The sequence below is a fragment of the Aulonocara sp. 'chitande type north' Nkhata Bay genome, linkage group LG16 (assembly GCF_057382095.1).
Source record: "Aulonocara sp. 'chitande type north' Nkhata Bay isolate Kocher_YH1m ecotype deep benthic linkage group LG16, A_spYH_male_GT1.1, whole genome shotgun sequence".
NCBI lineage: Eukaryota > Metazoa > Chordata > Actinopteri > Cichliformes > Cichlidae > Aulonocara > Aulonocara sp. 'chitande type north' Nkhata Bay.
The window spans coordinates 1942286-1954602 of record NC_141359.1 but is presented as its reverse complement, the minus strand read 5'-3'; the positions used below and the strand labels follow the sequence as shown (position 1 = coordinate 1954602).

The following is a 12317-nucleotide window of genomic DNA, read 5'->3' as shown; positions in this document are numbered from 1 at the left end:
ACATGAGACTGTACTGGAGCGTGTCCATCATGCTGTGTTTGTACAGTTAGCTGTGGTTCAGTCTGGATTAGCTGCATAACTTCAGGCTCTGGGACAGACACTGAGGGAACACCTCTCTTTACTACATCTGCATAAGACACTGTGGCTGTCTCTTCATCATGCTGTGTTTGTACAGTTAGCTGGGGTTCAGTCTGGATTAGCTGCATAACTCCAGGCTCTGGGACAGACACTGAGGGAACACTTCTCTTTACCACATCTGCATAAGACACTGTGGCTGTCTGAACACTGCTCTGCACTTCAGTGCTGGGAAAAGTTGAAACACACACCTTTACCTGCTCACTGCTCTGAGAAACATTCAGCTGTTCTTTCTCCTTCTGACGTCTAAGCTTCTGAGACTGAGACCTTTGACCTTTTCTTGGCATTTTGCTGAAGTACAACCTGGAGCTTATATGTGGTTATACACAAATGTAAACAAAACTGAACCTTGAAACACAGAAAAACGTATAACTCCTCAAATTACTGTTAAATCTGAGAAATGTACTATTATATATAAAAAGCTGATTTTCTACTCCAAACTCAAAATAAAGGAAATTCAAAGTTCTCTGGAAACAATTTGATCCGTTTTATTGTAGCTCTTTTTGAAACTGTATAATTTTACTTATATTTTTTTAACCAGACTGATAAATAATTACAACTTCTGTAAAATGATATGCAGAATAAATCTCAACAATCAACAGGCTATATTAAAAGTCTTAGCTCTTAGGGGAGTTTATGTAAATCTTTCAGATATCTAAAATTGAAATCAAATATATGGAGCTTTGGTGGTGTGGTGATAAGATGACTGGTGATGAGGATTCTCCAGCTGGATTTTCTGCAGCAGTCAGGAAACAGGAAGTCCTCAGGCGCTTCTCGATGACAATACTAACTGAATACTTACACTGAGTGACAAAATGGGTTTGTCCTTAAATAATAGTACTATAAACTTGCAGTCAAATGTTATAGCCAATGAAACAGACTAACAGACTGGATCTAATTTATTATTTATCTGAATGTATGTATTACAAAATAACCAGATTATCTTATTACAAATAAACTTATAAAAAGGTGATATTTTATACAATTGATCAAAGTAAGCCAAACTAGCAGTCCAAACTAAAGTCTAATGCAAAATTAAAATGACAAATGTAGGGCTGTGTAAGTAGTTTCTACTATAAGTTCTACTGTACTGTAATTCTACTACTGTATATTCAACTTGTAATTTCCAGCAAAATGACTGAATGTGAGAGTTTAATGACAGGAAAGAAAGAGCAGTGAGAGCAGAGATCTCTCAGAATTCTGTAACAGATAGATTGGATTCTGAAAAGGATTTCTGAAAACTTGGATTCTCAAATTAGATAGAGCAGTAGAGATAGAGGGATACAAGATGGAATGGCTTTCAAATTAGATAGAGCGGTAGAGATAGAGGGATACAAGATGGAATGGCTTTCAAATTAGATAGAGCGGTAGAGATAGAGGGATACAAGATGGAATGGCTTTCAAATTAGATAGAGCGGTAGAGATAGAGGGATACAAGATAGAATGGCTTTCAAATTAGATAGAGTTGGGAGAGTGATAGGATAGACAGAATTGCTTATAATGATAGAGAGAGAGAGGATCTTCTGCAGCAGGTCACCTGTAAGACACAAAAGGACTGGAATTAGTCGTATTTCCAATATGCTTGGATTTACCATATTCTTCAGACTATATGGCACACCTAAAATCCTGTCATTTTCTCAAAAATATACAATGTGCCTAGTGTATCGATTCTGGTTATGCTTACTGACCTCAAACGGGATTTCTGTGGTACACAGCGCTCAAAATTCTGTGAAATATTTTAGTAATACTTCGGTAAGCTACAAAGCTGCGCTGCTTGATGTATTGTCAGAGCATTATGGCTACCATAGTCAGGACCCTCGCAGAGTAATTCGTACGGTGCTTCAACATAACATTATGGTGTGTGTACAAGGACCTGGCACGTGCTAAGAGACATGCTTATGAAGCAGATTTCAAACTGATCAACCCATGAAGAGTTTGATGGATTTGTAGATGAGGAATGAACTGAAAAAGTGAGTGTATTGTTCTGTATTTTATGTGTTACAACTGAACAGTGTTGAGAGTTGTTGTGAATGACTTGAATAAAGTTGGACTTATCTGACTGTTTGTTCGGCTTAATCTGCCTTAAAAACAGGCTTGTTTATTGACATTATGCCTTATAATCTCAAAAATACAGTACATGTAGGGCTTTAAATACTAAAGAGTTCTACAGTAAATTATTGGAGTGAACAGAATGACAATGTTTAACAAATGATGGTGGAACTGTTATAAGGACATTTTTACGTTCTATTAAAACAATAAACTAAGTCTATAAACTCAAACCAAGATGTGCTGCTACAGTAACTTACTGTAAATATTAAATGGTCCAACAAAACCAACACACTGAGGTTAGAGCAGACAGTTTCAGGCCACTCTGTATGAATTTTGGCAAAATGAGAAATTTGGAGACAGCTAGTTTCTACACAGCAGTTTCTACATATTTCAGTCACATTTGGGGCATGTTTGATACACAGCAATAAGCACTACACTAAATCTATAATAAACTTATCATAGCTGATATAAAGGCCTAATTACCATAATTTAGTATGATGATAATTTCTTTGTAGATCATTTCATGATAAAAAGAACAGAAGTGAGTGCTGTATCTGAGCTGTTGCATGTAAGATCTTTGCTGGAGATTCCCACATTTCTTAAACAAACAAACAAACAAACAAACATGACTTTCAGACAGTTCATCTTTTGTAAATTAGGGCAGGATTATTTTCAAAAAACAGCCTTGATAAAAATATCAGGCCACTATAAAATGTCTTATGTTTATGTTTTCATCCCACCTATATTTTGCAAGTCATTATGACAAATTACAAAAAGCAGTTTTCAGGCAGTGATTTAAGGGAAGAAGCTTTTGAAATCCACAATGCCCTACCACCAGTGGTCTCAAACTCTGGTCGTTAAGGCCTGGTGTCCAGAAACTTTTCTATGTGTCCCTGTTGCAACACACCTGAATAACATTAGTAGGTCATTAGCAAAACTCTACAGAACGTGACTGCATGCTGAGGTGGTAATTCAGCCATTTGATTCATGTTATAGCAGCTCATGAGTGAATGAACATGATGCAATGAAAGTACTTTTAGAAGTACATTTTTCCAAACACTTAAATTACTTAAATTTGAACAGTCTTCGGGGATGCCACTTCAACACAGTCAAATTCTATACTCTCACTAATGACCTACAAATGTTATTCAGGTGTTTTGTAACAGGGACACGTGGAAAAGCTTCAGGACACCGGCCCTTGAAGAGTGGAGTTTGAGACCCCTGCCCTATGTGAATATTTAATTGTCCCTAAACTGCTAGTCGTGAGCTGCTCTAATGTGAAACAAACACATATAGTTCTGTAAAGGTTTACAAAGAGATTTCTAAGGATCTGGAGACCCCAGAAAACAGAAACCCTCCCAGACGTTGTAGCTGAACAGGCAAAAACAAGTTGCCTAATAATATCTCAATGATAACCAAGAGCTGTGCTGACTAACTGCACTAAACTGAATCATCTATAGTGAGAGAAAAACACCAGCATTAAAGTCAAACATGGTGCTGTTACTGTGATGTCCCAGAGTTCCTTTACTACTTCAGGACCTACATCAACTCATCAGGTCCTGGGCTTAAGTTTAATCACACTTAGGATCTGAAGCACACAAGCAAGTCCAATTGAATGAATAAAACAAAACACTTGGTGTAAACGAATCAGTCTGGACTTTAATGAAATTAAGATACTTGGTATGACTTGAAAACCCTATCCATCCATCCATCCATCCATCCATTCGCTTCCGCTTATCCTTTTCAGGGGGCACTGGAGCCTATCCCACCTGTCATAGGGCGAGAGGCAGGGTACACCCTGGACAGGTCGCCAGTCTGTCGCAGGGCCAACACACAGGGACAGACAACCATTCGCACTCACATTCATTCGCAGATACACACCTAGTGACAATTTGGATTATTCAATTAACCTATCCCCACAAGCTGCATGTCTTTGGACGGTGGGAGGAAGCCGGAGTACCCGGAGGGAACCCACGCAAACACCGGGAGAACATGCAAACTCCACACAGAAAGACCCCGGCCTGGTGTTGGAATTGAACTCAGGACCTTCTTGCTGTGCGGCAACAGTGCTAACCACCGTGGTACTTGGTATGACTTGAAAACCCTATATTGGGCCTTAATTAAGACTTTTTTCTTTTCTTTTTTTGCCTGTCCTGTTTGGATCTAATTAAGACAATTCTGAAATTATAGTGGACCAAAATCAACCAGTGATGTAAACCAGTCATTACCAGTTACTGTAAATGCTTGATGGTAATTGTTGCTATCAGGGCATCCACAGCTGGGTATTAGAGACCAATATGTTTTTACATTAGACCAGGTTGTTCTGGTTCAAAAATGAAATCATCACTTTAAAACTGCTTTTTGTATTTATCCAGGTCATCCTTGTTAGATGATTTGAAACATGTGAAAAAAAGCATAAACAAAATAAATCTGCAAAGAAGAAAGACCTTTCTCAGCACTGTACCGCAGACAAAACCTTTACTTACCAGACTTGCGACGATCAGATCAGTATCCTAGAGAAAGGAAACAACACATCAGATCACTGTTTAATGACTTACACTGTTGAACCTCTTCACACACAATCCAATTTACTGTGACATGAAATAACTAGTAAGATCCTCAATTTCTTCAAGCCTTTATGAACTCACTGTAGTCTAAAGAGGACAAACTTCAGTTACAGAGTCTCACAAGACGATAACATGTGTAATAAAGGCATGCATACTACAGAAGTGCAAAGAAGAGGCACCAATATTTGTTGGTACAGATTATGGCTTTTTAGCTCCATCATTTTCTATCACAAGTCAGTGCTTAATAAAGTGTGGAAAAACCACAACTGTTAGAATCAACGGAAAACCTCATTAGGTTTTAGTTCTGATCTGAATATGTAAATCCTAAAATACATGTCAATTCTGACATGTTATAGTAACAACAGTGGCACGCCATTTTTGCAATTAATTTCTTAAAAATTATAATAAAAAGTCCTTCCATTGTACCTGTTGGCAGGAATCTTTTTGTATTTTGCAATATTTCCCTTTTATATATAATTTTCAAACACATTGTATCAAGCAACTTATTAAGAAACTGATTTAAACTTAGTGTACATAAATTACACACAGGCTTTAACATACACAACATTGCCTACTCACAACTCTGGTTCTCTTAGTCTTTTATTATTGCTTAAATGTTTAACCTACCACTTCTGTTCACTCAGGCAAAAATACTTCTATAGTGGTCTGACTTTAATGTAATACATAAGCAGAATATGAGTGAAGATATAAATCAACAACTGTGGTGCTCTTAAGTGTTTAAGCTACCACTTACACTAACTCACCTAAAATGCGTTCATAGTTATGTCTGCTAGGTAAATCCATAAACAAACGGAGAACATGAACAACTGTATAAAAACAGTTGTTTGTGTTCAAACATAAAAATCAGACACAAATGGCCTGTTAAACTTCAGGGACAGTCAGAGGTCATGTGTGGGGCCTTTGCTGCTACAAGGTATAAATTCTGACCATTTGTTTTTGCCCATCAGTAAATGGTAATGTCACAAAAACCAAACTACGTTAGGTAAGTTGCTAAACATGTTACACAGTGACAATGTCATATTACTGCAGTTACAATTGCTGCTTACTTACCAGCAAAGGCAAAACCGAAGTTCTGTTTCACTCTGTAACAAAAGAACAAAAATACAGAATCAGACAACTGAAATCAGCATCAGAGTCAATACTGCATCACAATCTGTAGTGAAAAAAAAAATCTGTTAAATTCTTTGTTTACAACAGCTTTACTATAAACACCCCATCTTCTCTTTCTGCACCTTATTAAAGATTTCTGTCTTTATTAAGGTGATGTGTCGTTTTATCCATCTGCAATTCCACAGAAATTCCTCATGAACGTAAAGCTCTAATACTTTGGTGCTATTACATAACACAGCAGATACCACAAGCAATGATTTGCTCGCACTGCACACTTGATCAAATGATAACATCACAGTTTCAAAGCGTGCAACAATCACAAATAATACTTGATACTATAAATGCTTGATGGTAGTTCTTCGTATCAGGGCTTCCACAGCTGGGTATTAGAGACCAGCATGTTCTCACATTAGAACAGATAGCTCTGGTTTGGTTTTCTCTGCTTCATACGTGAAATCATCACTTTAAAATGCTTTTTTGTATTTATTCATATCATCCCTGTTAGATGATTTGAAACATGTGACAAAAAAGCATGAACAAAATAAATCTGCAAGGAAGAAAGACTTTTCCCAGCACTGTACCTCAGACAAAATGAACTCACTTTAGTCTAAAGAGGGCAAAATTTAATTGCAGAGTCTCAAATGGCCTTAACATGTGTAATAAAAACAATAATTACTACAGAAATGCTTTGATAAGCCTTTAAAATTAGACATAAATGGCCTATTAAACTTCAGGGACATTTTTAGGGACACTCAGAGATCTAGTGGGGGGGGGCTTTACTGCTTATAAATCCTAAATGTGTTTTTGCCCATGAGCAAATGGCAAGATATCACAAAAAGCCAAACTATTGTATGTAAATTGCTAAAAATGTTACACAATCCCAATTTCATATTGCTTCAGTTACAATCACTGTTTACTTACCAGCAAAGGCAAAACCAAGCTTTATTTCACTCTGTGTAACAAAAGACAAAGAACAAAAATACAGGATCAGAAAACTCAAATCAGCATCAATACTGCATCACTCTCTGTTGTCAAAAAGATTCACTAAACTTCTTTGTTTACTACAGCTGGAATACAAACAACAACTCTCCTCTGTTTTCTTTGGTCTACATCTCATTTAAGATTGCAAAACACTCATACATGAAAAACTGCACGACATATTTTTAAGGCTTTAATATTTGAGGTGGTCTGCATTCAAATTCTACTTCCTAAAATATTACCAACTGCACATAGTATCATAGTAAATATGCTGTAGTTTTAAAATAAATATCTATGTACCATACTAATAATAATATACTGCCATATTTTATTTATGTGAAGGTGGGCTGTTGTTTATTTCATTAATTTCCCACAAAGTGAGAATTTAAACTGTGCTGCAGATTTAGGTTGGCACAAACAAGCCTTTGTTAAACAGTTCTTAAAAATTAAAGTCTACAAATTAGGAGTTCTTATTATTCTTGGGCTATGTCCACACGTACACAGGTACTTTTGAAAATGGAGATTTTTCTATGCGTTTGCACCTTTCGTCCACACTTAAACGGCGTTTTCGGTCACTGAAAAACTAAAAACGCTTGCCAGAATATTTTCGAAAACTCTGTTTTTGCATTTATGTGTGGACAGGGAAACGGAGAAAACGCAGCGCCTTTTTTGACGTCACACTGTGCGCCACGTTATTGTTTCGGTGAAATGCATTTCTACAATACGGTTACTGTTAATTGTTCTCTCTGCAGTGTTTAAATGCTTACATATGCGCACACAGTTACTGTCCCCCCACAGATATGACTCGGTTCTGCTTCTATGCCCCATCTTTGTTTACCATTTCCCACCGAGGCTTCTAGACTTCTGATTGGCCAACATTTCTACACGGTTAGGAATATAGCGCCACCTGCTGCTTTGGCATGTTCCTAGCAGCGTTCTCCTTCATTTCTGCATTTATGTGTGGACGGGATTGTTTTTTAAAACAGAAACGGAAAATCTCCGTTTTCAAAAATACCCGTGTATGTGGGGACATAGCCTATGTTTAATCCTCAGTTTCTCCCCCCCTCCTTTGTTAACCCACAAGACCTGCACACACGTGACTCTTTTTCTCCCGTGTTCGGTCAGAGGCGGTAAAATGGCTCCTTTGATCTTGCCGACAGCTGACACTGAATCTAAGATGGCGGTTCGTTAAAAACTTTACAGCATAAAGAATGAGGCTGTTTTAACCAACTGATTTGTGAAGAGAACTAACTGCACCTTATGTAACAGACTGACAAACACGAACACACCAAATGTAATTAATAAAACAACACAATAACCGTGGTTTACCGTCAAATCTTCATTTCACACTGGGCTCAAAGGAGCGCTAGGCATTAGCATCGGGTTGTTAGCTCATCAAACACTCCTTTTACATACAAAAATGACAAAGTTTCACTAAGAAAAAGCAACCACTGTGTTACTCTAATATGAGTTATACCTCGGTTGGCTTTATAAATCACTAAAAGAACTCGTTAAATCGCACAAACAGACTATAAACATTTAGGAGAGAAGAGGAGAAGCAGAGCAGCTGCACTCACCCAGAGCGGACTCAGCGAAGTGTGCGGAAAGGCGGATGTCCGGCAGTCAGGTAAAAGATGAGGCGTTCACGGGTAGTAGGAAATTCCAGTATTACACACAATGGGCATTGTAAACATCAAAAATGTAGGTGATTTTAAATATTCTATACAATATTTATTTGCTACAGAAAAAACTCGCAGAACTTTAAATCTATAACTTGAATAAATATTATTAGAAGGCTCTACTCCTGAACACCAACACCAAAGAGCTGAGTTCACCAGACCTGAAAAAAACAAAACAACAGCCAGTCCAGGACAGTCAGTCTGCAAAGATGTTTTAAAGACAAATATATATATATAAACATTATCCATTAAGGATTCCCCTCAAAACAAATGACTATAATTTCCTAACCGTAAGGGCTAGAACGGTCACTGCACCGTTTTGTTCAGAAGAGATGGGGGAATCTTCAAGCGTTGACAATTTATCATTAAAATGTGAATTTTTAGAGATATATGACATGGATGACTTGTTGACTTAGAAGCCACGAATTCCCCAATATGCAAATAGTATGATTAAGCATTAGTAGAAATACTATGTTTTAGCACAAATAGTATAAAAAGCAGAAATACTGTAATTTAGCAGAAATACTATATTAGGCACAAATTCTATGAAAAGCAGAAATAGTATGATTTAGCAGAATAGTAATATATAGAAATAGTATGATTAAGCATAAATACTACATTTAGTAGAAATAATATGTTTTAGCACAAATCCTATAAAAAGCAGAAATACTATAATTTAGCAGAAATACTATATTAAAATTAAAAATGCAAAAGACAATAAATGTCCCTAAGGACCTCTGAAGGTTAAACACAAATCCTATAAAAAGCAGAAATACTATATTAGGCACAAACAGTATAAAAAGCAGAAATACTATAATTTAGCAGAAATACTATGTTAGGCACAAATAGTATAAAAAGCAGAAATACAATTATATAGCAGAAATGCTGTATTTAGAAAGAAAAATATAACATAGTAGAAATAGTATGATTTGGCAGAAATACTATATTTAGCACATATACTGTAACATGACAGAAATTCCTCCAATTAGTAGTAATACTTTAACATAACACAAATGTTATGATTTGGCACAAAAATCATGATTTGGCAAAAATACTATGATTTAGCAGAAATACTATGATTGAGCAGAAGTACTAAGATGTAGTAAAAGTACTTTGATTGAACAGAAATACAATTATGGAGGAGTAATACTTTAAAATGGGAGAAATATTGATACACACACACACATACACAGAGCCTAAAGGGAAGAGTATTTGTGCCATGGAGTGTTAACAAGAATGTGAGGTCCATATTATCAAAAGCTGGTAAAATCATAAAAGTTTGCAGAATTGTAATAAATGATGAATATGAATTACTGGTCTGTGACAGTGTATTAATTTGTAGGGAAAAAAAACATGTTGACCAAGGTGGAATCGAACCCACGATCTTTGGCTTGCAGAGCCGTGTCATTACCAACTGCGCCACTGGGAAAGAGAGCGGCCGCTTTGGAAAAACAGGCTGATGAGGAGTCAGAATTAGATCGCGGTGAGAGGCGAAAAACACCGTTTTTTGGAGTTACAAAACGTTGTGTAACTCAAAAACTAGGTGGACTAGAAGCATAATTCTTCTACTGGCTGAATCAGCGGTGTACTTTGAGTGCGATTTTCATTGCTCTCTGTACATCTATCGCTGAGATATGACGAGAGAGGAAACGGGAGACCTCAGATATGATTGGCTGGCTGGGAAGCCGTGCAGGCTGTGATCTGTATACTTGAATGTCTGAGTCCTCACAGAGGATTGGCTGCCTGGGGACCTGGCAGAAATATATAGAAATAGTATGATTAAGCATAAATTCTATAAAAAGCAGAAATAGTATATTAAGCACAAATCCTATAAAAAGCAGAAATAGTATATTAAGCAGAAATCTTATGAAATAGCAGAAATTGTATGATTTAGCACAATAGTAATAAGTTAAACAGAAAAATTGGAAAAGCAAAATGGAAAGCTGAAAAAATGCTGAACATGCTGAGGGTCCCTCAAATATACTTGTTAAATGAAAAAAATCAGCAAAAAAACCTATAACAGCCACACAATCACAAATATGTACACATGAGGAAACACACATGCACAGAGAGACACACACATAAGATCCAATTCAGTCAACCAGTCTAAATATACTGAATTTGAAGCTTAGAATGAGGTCATGCCATAAAAAGGCTCTCTCTCTCTCTCTCTCTCTCTCTCTCTGTCACACACACACACACACACACACACACACACACACACACACACACACAGGGAGAGAGAAGTAAGTTTCTAGGTCAGCCTGGGAGCTGCTGAATTTGAATCCACCAATCAGAGAGGCTGTGCACTTTTTCCCGCCAAAACAGGTGCATCTTTTTACACACGCAGCACGGAGAGGCACAGGATTATTGCAGCCTATTTCTCATAGTGAGGACTCCCCTCAAACAAATGACCATAATTTCCAAACCGTAGGGGCTAGAGCGGTCATTCTTACACCGTTTTGTTCAGAAGAGATGGGGGAATCTTCCAGTGTTAACAATTTATCATTAAAATGTGAATTTTTAGAGATATACGACATGGATGACTTGTTGACTTAGAAGCCACGAATTCCCCCAATATGCAAATTTGAGTGCCTGAGGCCACATATATGATTGGCTGCCTGGGAAGCCGTGCAGGCCCTGATTTGTGGATTTGAATTCCTCAGCCCTCAGATATGATTGGCTGGCTTAGAAGCCATGAAGGCCCCAATATGCAAATTTGAATGCCTCAGGACACATATATGATTGGCTGGGAAACCGTGCAGGCCCTGATTTGAAAATTTGAATGTCTAAGTCCTCACAGAGGATTGGCTGCCTGGGGACCTGGCAGAAATATATAGAAATACTATGATTAAGCATAAATACTACATTTAGTAGAAATACTATGTTTTAGCACAAATACTATAAAAAGCAGAAATACTATAATTTAGCAGAAATACTATATTAAGCACAAATCCTATAAAAAGCAGAAATACTATATTAAGCACAAATTCTATAAAAAGCAGAAATACTATATTAAGCACAAATCCTATTAAAAGCAGAAATACTATATTAAGCACAAATCTTATAAAATAGCAGAAACAGTATGATTTAGCACAATAGTAATAAGTTAAACAGAAAAATTGGAAAAGCAAAATGGACAGCTGAAAAAATGCTGAACATGCTGAGGTTCCCTCAAATATACTTGTTAAATGAAAAAATCAGCAAAAAAATGCACAGGGAGAGAGAAGTAAGTTTCTAGGTCAGCCTGGGAGCTGCTGAATTTGAATCCACCAATCAGAGAGCCTGTGTACTTTTTCCCGCCAAAACAGGTGCATCTTTTTACACACGCAGCAGAGAGGCACAGGATTATTGCAGCCTATTTCTCATAGTGAGGACTCCCCTCAAACAAATGACAATTATTTCCTAACCGTAGGGGCTAGAGCGGTCATTCTTACACCGTTTTGTTCAGAAGAGATGGGGGAATCTTCCAGTGTTAACAATTTATCATTAAAATGTGAATTTTTAGAGATATACGACATGGATGACTTGTTGACTTAGAAGCCACGAATTCCCCCAATATGCAAATTTGAATGCCTGAGGCCACATATATGATTGGCTGGCTGGGAAGCCGTGCAGGCCCTGATTTGTGGATTTGAATTCCTCAGCCCTCAGATATGATTGGCTGGCTTAGAAGCCATGAAGGCCCCAATATGCAAATTTGAATGCCTCAGGACACATATATGATTGGCTGGGAAACCGTGCAGGCCCTGATTTGAAAATTTGAATGTCTAAGTCC

The 12317-nt window shown here is 37.2% G+C and overlaps 1 long non-coding RNA gene across 2 annotated transcripts; it reads right to left on the bottom strand.

Moving 5' to 3' along the window:
• Positions 1-608: 608 nt before the first annotated feature.
• LOC147310775 (uncharacterized) lies at positions 609-7918 on the bottom strand. 2 transcript variants are annotated; one of them, XR_015125536.1, is made up of 5 exons: positions 7628-7918; positions 6804-6834; positions 5823-5854; positions 4671-4697; positions 609-1672 (listed from the first exon to the last, which is right to left on the bottom strand). It is a non-coding gene; the product is annotated as an uncharacterized LOC147310775 (long non-coding RNA). The 2 variants fall into 2 exon arrangements; XR_015125535.1 differs by lacking the exon at positions 7628-7918 and having other exon boundaries at positions 6804-7426.
• Between the last annotated feature and the right edge of the window lie 4399 nt (positions 7919-12317).